The sequence below is a fragment of the Triturus cristatus genome, chromosome 8 (assembly GCF_964204655.1).
Source record: "Triturus cristatus chromosome 8, aTriCri1.1, whole genome shotgun sequence".
Taxonomy (NCBI): domain Eukaryota; kingdom Metazoa; phylum Chordata; class Amphibia; order Caudata; family Salamandridae; genus Triturus; species Triturus cristatus.
The window spans coordinates 1457761419-1457767793 of NC_140591.1; positions in this window are offsets into that span (position 1 = coordinate 1457761419).

A 6375-nucleotide genomic window follows, 5' to 3' on the forward strand; every position below is an offset into this window, starting at 1 on the left:
CCATGTTGTTTGTGTCGGACCCGCATTCGAAGCAGAAAAAAGACAGCCATTGCTACCGAAGTTTAGCGAAGCAGATGTTGCATGTTTAAGTACAATTTACAAGTATTTGGTAGCAATGATGGCATGCTCATCACTAGGTTCATAAAGTTTATGAATATTGTCTAGAAACATACTGACAACTGACAGAAAACAGAGGAACCAAATCGAAACCCCTCTGCGGCCACAGATCTCAGTGCTTCATTAGTGTTATACCGAAGGGGGGCTTTGGGTCAGAAAGTTCTTTATAGTTTTTAAATGAATTGATTTGGTGTAATGACTACTGGCTTCATTTTGGCAACTATTTGTGGCCAAGACAAATTTGACCCCTTTGGGATTATTTTACTGAAGTTCTTTTTATTTATGAAATTTGCTTAGGGATTGTTATTAATTTGTTCTTGTGTGTAGCTGCGTTTTCTTTTGAATCTTTTTGTTTTGAATGGTTTTAATTAACTTTCAATAAGTACAATAAATCATAAAATGTAATTCAAGAAAGTCACTCGGCCAGAAACAAAAATTACTCAAGAGTTGTTATAAATCTACCATTTGCGAAAAGTATTATTTTCTACAATACAATTTAGGAACAATTGTCATAGGTTCTAAAGTCAGGTGAACTAAGGAGGTTGTGGAATCCAGTCATTTGGGATAGCATAGCGTATCCAAGGCCTGGGTTCCCCATTTTAGGATCCTGTAAGGTCAGATCTCTGCTCATCCCACTGAGAAGTTCATCACTGATGTTAATATCATTAATTTATTCACTGTCTAGAAAATAAAAGACAACATCTTATCCAAGAAATTAATCCATGTTGTGGGCCCAGATAATCTCCTGACAGTGCAAATAAAATCCAATATAGATTGGTGGGATGGGAAAACAAATCTGTTCTTGTGGTGAACAACTGAAACAGTCAATTCCCTGACTTCTGGAAGGGTGCAGTTATGAAACCTTTTTTTTTTTTTTTAAAAAAAGGTGATCCACTCCTATCTCAAATTACAGATTAATCATTTTTATTAGATATTCTTACTATGGTATATTTTAAAATTAGTTGAATATGCCTTTACACTAGAACAAGATGGTTTTCGAGAGGGTCATTCAACCGTCGATCTTTATTTTGCTCTATGTGCTGTGGCTCAGAGGTCGACTAACTGTAAATCTTTGCAGTTATTTCATCACCTTTCATCATTTGACCTAGTTGACCAGCAGCGACTATGTGCGAAACTAGTCGGCTGGGACATTTCATTAGGTCTGTTATCAATTTTACAAGTACTTCATACCTCTGAATGGGTTCAAGTGGAGATATACACCACATGTAGTATATCACAAAGTGCTTACTTTGCTTCATTTCATAGAAAGTCCTATTCCTTTTCATCTAAATGAACGGAACCTATGCACCTTGTCTTTTGTATGCCAATCAACTATGGATTTTACAGCTGTTGTTCTACAACGAAAACTGGAGGCTTTCTGAAATGAATACCTATCCAAGCGATTAGTGGTAGTTGTGGGAAAAACGACAAAATATAATTATGGGGTAAAATCCCAATTTTGTATGAACCCTTGCAGAAAATACAGTTGAGAAGCTCAATTAATACTAATACTTAAGTCTAACCTTTTCACATAACTTTAGGTTATCAGTCCACCTTGATGGCCTCGAAATTCTCCTTCGAAATTTGTGTAGAGCCAACTTTCTCCTTGGGACCAGGAAGACTGTTTAGGACTTCTGTGTTCCTGGTCCCAAGCAGAAAGTTGAACACTAAAGCGTCTTTTAAAATGCCACATAGTGTGATCTAGGCCATTAAGCGCACATTAAAACTGACCTCTGGGGCAGAATTAGCAGGAGTACTCTAAAGATAATTTCAACAATTATCTTGCGGTGACTTTGCTAAAATGTCCTACCTATACTGGAATGATGCTCAATAGAGAGAGCTACAGTTGGTACAACATTTGGTAAAAATGATAAATCAAATATAAGAGACATACTTGAAATGGGGCAAAGTAACATCGTGGGATACTGCCACATCGAAACTGGTGCTAAGGAAATCCATACTGCAAGTTCTGATCAGAAATGATTTCTAACTAATTAAAAGAATAAACCTTCAATCTCATTAACTTTGGTCTCTTTAGGAAATTATACCTCAACCCTGTGTATGTACAGTGTGCCAAACTGGCCTTTGATCAAAAGAAGTGGAGGAATTTGTATTTGTGCTCTTAAGTGTAAATCTTGTAGTATGCACATTCACTGTAAAACTACTATTCTGTCATGAATTTGTCAGTAAATGTGAATTTTTATATCTGATGATTTGCCTTGATTGTTATTGGATTGATGTGAAAAAGTGCTGCCAATCTTTATTTTTTTCTGTATGTCAACTTTTATTATGTTTTCATAGATAGGAAAAATGGCAGGCCTTCAATCAACATGGCACATTCGGTTTAAACGCTTTATTAAGTTTAAAGATTTGTATTTGATGAATAAAAATAATTATAGCATAATACTAATAATACAGAATTAATATCATAAACAAAAAAAAGATCATAAGGCATCATATCAAAAAGAGAAAAGTAGGAAGGGAAAGAAAAGTAAAAAAGAGGGGGAGAGATAGAGGAGTGAAAAAAGAAAAGGAGGAAAATATAATAATTATATAAGCAAAACAATATTACAATAAAATGTTCCTAATGCATTATAACAGCATCTAACAATAGAATAGAGAAATTTAAACATCAACGGTTGCAAAAGTCAAGGTGGTTTAAGTACTTCTTCAACATAGGGTACATGCAAAGACATCCTTTTAGCAGATACATTTTAAAAATTTGTAACAGGTAACCAAAGTAAATCTCTTTTGATTGCAAGTGAGATGGGCTATACATAGGCTCTATCTAACCTATGATTTTAGCAAATTCCGTACCAATATGACTGAAAAGAAACCGCAGGGGTATCTTTCCATGATTTTGTAATTTGTTGAAAGGCAACAGCAAGGAGTACATCAATAATATGTCCCCCAGTAGTTTGTGACAACCAATCCTCAGAAATGCTTCCGAGAAAGATATGAGTGAAAGAAAATGGGATATGAGTATGAAAAATACTGTTAATGTGTTGCCAGACACGAGTCAGGAAAGTATGAATTAATGGACAAGTAAATAACATATGTTTGAGGTCTGCGAATGTATTGGCACAGGACCAGCAGGTAGAGGAAATGTTGGGGGTCAATCTTGTGAAGTTTAGCAGGGGTGAGAAGAAGTCTAACATAAACAAAAAATAGGGTCTGTGTTGTATTAGCTGCTCTAGAGGACTTCCGTATTTTAGCCCAGACTTTATTCCAAAGTGAAACGGAGAAGGATTCACCTTGATCAGATTCCCAACTAAGTTCTACGTCGAACTTATCTCGCGAAAGGGGATGTTAGTTAAAAATGTATAAATTTGAGAGGCAGCGGGCGTATTACATAGAACTGAAGTTATGCTAGTGGATGAAGGAACAGGAGGAGGGTTAGAGGGTAAATCATTTTAAGAAGCTTGAGCTGTTGCAATCAAAGATGTGTATCTGTGCTGATATGATGAGGGGAAGGAAAAACAAGATTGCATCATTGGGAAAGGGATGCAAACACCATCTTGAAAAAGCTGATGGGTGCAGTGAGATAAATTCTTCAAAAGAAAAAGGGTGAAAAAGAGATTTTTCAACCTCCACCCATAAAGGGCAAGGTATAGTGCCAGATTGATTATCAGATAGAAGAAAGGCAGATTGTTTAAGAAAGAAAGCAGAGTGGTAGGAGTGAAAAACTGAGAAATTAACGCCTCCCATATTCTTAGGTCTTTTGAGTTTAGAAAGGGACATTCTTGCTTTTTTTATTATGCCATAAGAATTTGGATAGAATAGCGTACAGCTTTTTGTAAAAAGATTTAGGAATATTGATTGGGATATTAGATAAATGAAACAGTATGACTAGAACTAACATTATTTTAATGGTATCCAATCGACCCCATCATGATAAGTAAAGGGGGTGTCATCGCGAAGTGGATACAGATACTACTGATAATAACTCCTTCAAATTTAGATCGACAGTATCTTTAATAGAAGTAGTGAACCATAAACCAAGATATTTAATCTTGTTTGAATTCCAATGAAAAGATGAAGTAGAAATATCAGCATTAAAACATAAACTATTTAAAGGAAGGATTTCACATTTATCAGCATTTAATTTATATTGGGAAACAAGGGCAAAATCATCTACTTCTAACAATAAAGCAGGTAAGGATGATTGTGGATTAGAAATAAATAAAGAAATGTCATCTGCATATACCGAAAGTTTTAAAAATGTGTCACCATATGGGAAACCTGTAATAACTGTATTTAATCTGATTTTGATTAAGAAAGGTTCCAGGGCAAGAATAAATAATAATGGAGAAAGTGGGCAACCTTGTCGGACTCCTCTATGAAGCGGAAAATAAGGGGATACAAGACCATTGGCTAAAATGAAAGATTTAGGAGAAGAATATAATAAGGAAATATAATTGATGAATTTCGGGCCAAAACCAAACCAGGCAAGCGTTTGAAAGATAAAGGACCAACTGACTCTATCAAACGCCTTCTCAGCATCTAATGAAATTGCAGCTAATGAATTTTTAAATGTTTTGGATTTATTTAAAACATTGAAAAACAGTCGAGTGTTATCAGATAGAGAACGTCCTTTAATAAAACCACATTGTTCTTTCCAGATCAAATGGGGTAATAAAGAATCTAAGCGAAGGGCAAGAATTTTTGCAAAAATGTTATAATCTAAATTGATCAAAGAGATGGGCCTATAATTTTTGCATAAAGTATGGTCTTTGTTTTCTTTAGGGAGGAGACATATTAAGGCATCTTGAAAGGATCCTTCCGATTTCTGGGTAGAGATGATGTGTTGAAATAGCTGGAAAAGTTTAGGAAGAAGAATCTGGGAGAAATGAGAGTAGAATTCAATTGTAAACTCATCAGGTCCTGGAGCTTTACCTTTTTTAATAGAATGAATCGCGGTCAAAATATCATTAATTTGGATATCGTCTTCTAGGGAAGAAAAATTTACTTCACGAGAAGAGGGAGGAGTGATAGAAGATAAGTAATGAAGAATATCTTCTTGGCGAGAGGGAGATTGAGGAGTATACAGAGAGTGATAGAAGTTAGTAAATTCTAAAAGGATATCTTTGTTTTTATGAACCCGAGTGCCAGCTAAAGTTACAATTGAATCAATCTTAGTTCATTCTCTTTTAATCTTAAAATAATTTGCAAGCATTTCCCAGCCTTATTTTGGGCACCATAATATTTAGCGCTGGATTTAAGCAGAATTATATTAGCAGCTTCCGTTGAAAGCGTATTAAACGGGCTTTAAGAAGTACATCTAGATCAGATTGGGATTTAGTAGAATTAAATGAAAGTTCTAATTGTTTAATATGCAAATTGAGTGTTTGTAATTTTTTAGAAGAGGATTTACGTTTCTGAGCTACAAAAGAAATATTGAAATCCCTAGAGGCAGCTTTGAAGGTGTCCTAAATTAGTGACGGGGAGGAATGTGGAGTTTCATTTGCTAGGAAAAATGTAGTTGAAAAATGTTGAAAGGCCGTTGTAAAAGTGGGGTCTAGGAGAAGGGATTTGTTGAATCTCCATCTTTTAGAACCTACCGTAGGAGGAAGCAAATCTAAATTGAGAGTTTCAGGAGCGTGATCCGAAAGCAAAATGGATCCTATATCGGAATATGAAATATTTTGTATGAGGGCCTTAGATATAAGTAATCTATGCGAGATTGAGAGGAATGTACAGGAGAGAAAAAAGTATATTCTTGAAGGGTAGGGTGGCATAATCTCCAAGCATCAACAAGGAGCGTTGGGTAATAGTAGACGTGAATTGAGAATGAATAGTAGAGGGGATAAATCTAGATTGGGAACGTCTGTCAATAAAAGGATCAACAATCATATTACAATCCCCACCAACAATCAAATAATCGTCACTGTATGTCATTAGTTTAGATAAAATCTGGGGCCAACAAGCTTATCAGGATTTAGTGGGGCATATAAATTAAAAATAGTCAAAGGAATTGTGTTAACTAACAAGGAAACCGAAACCTATCTATCCTCAGTGTGCACATCTTGTGCAACAACTTGGATATCCAAACATTTATGACAAAGAATAGCTACCCCATTATGCTTCCCTGAACCAGGAGAAGCAAAAACATAGCCCACCCACTGTTGTTGAAGCTTGGATATCTCTTTTTGGATTATGTGAATCTCCTGCAATAAAACAATATCACCTTTCAAACCAGGAAAATGTGACAAAACCCTTTGGCGTTTTATAGGCGAACCCAAACCTTTAACATTCCAA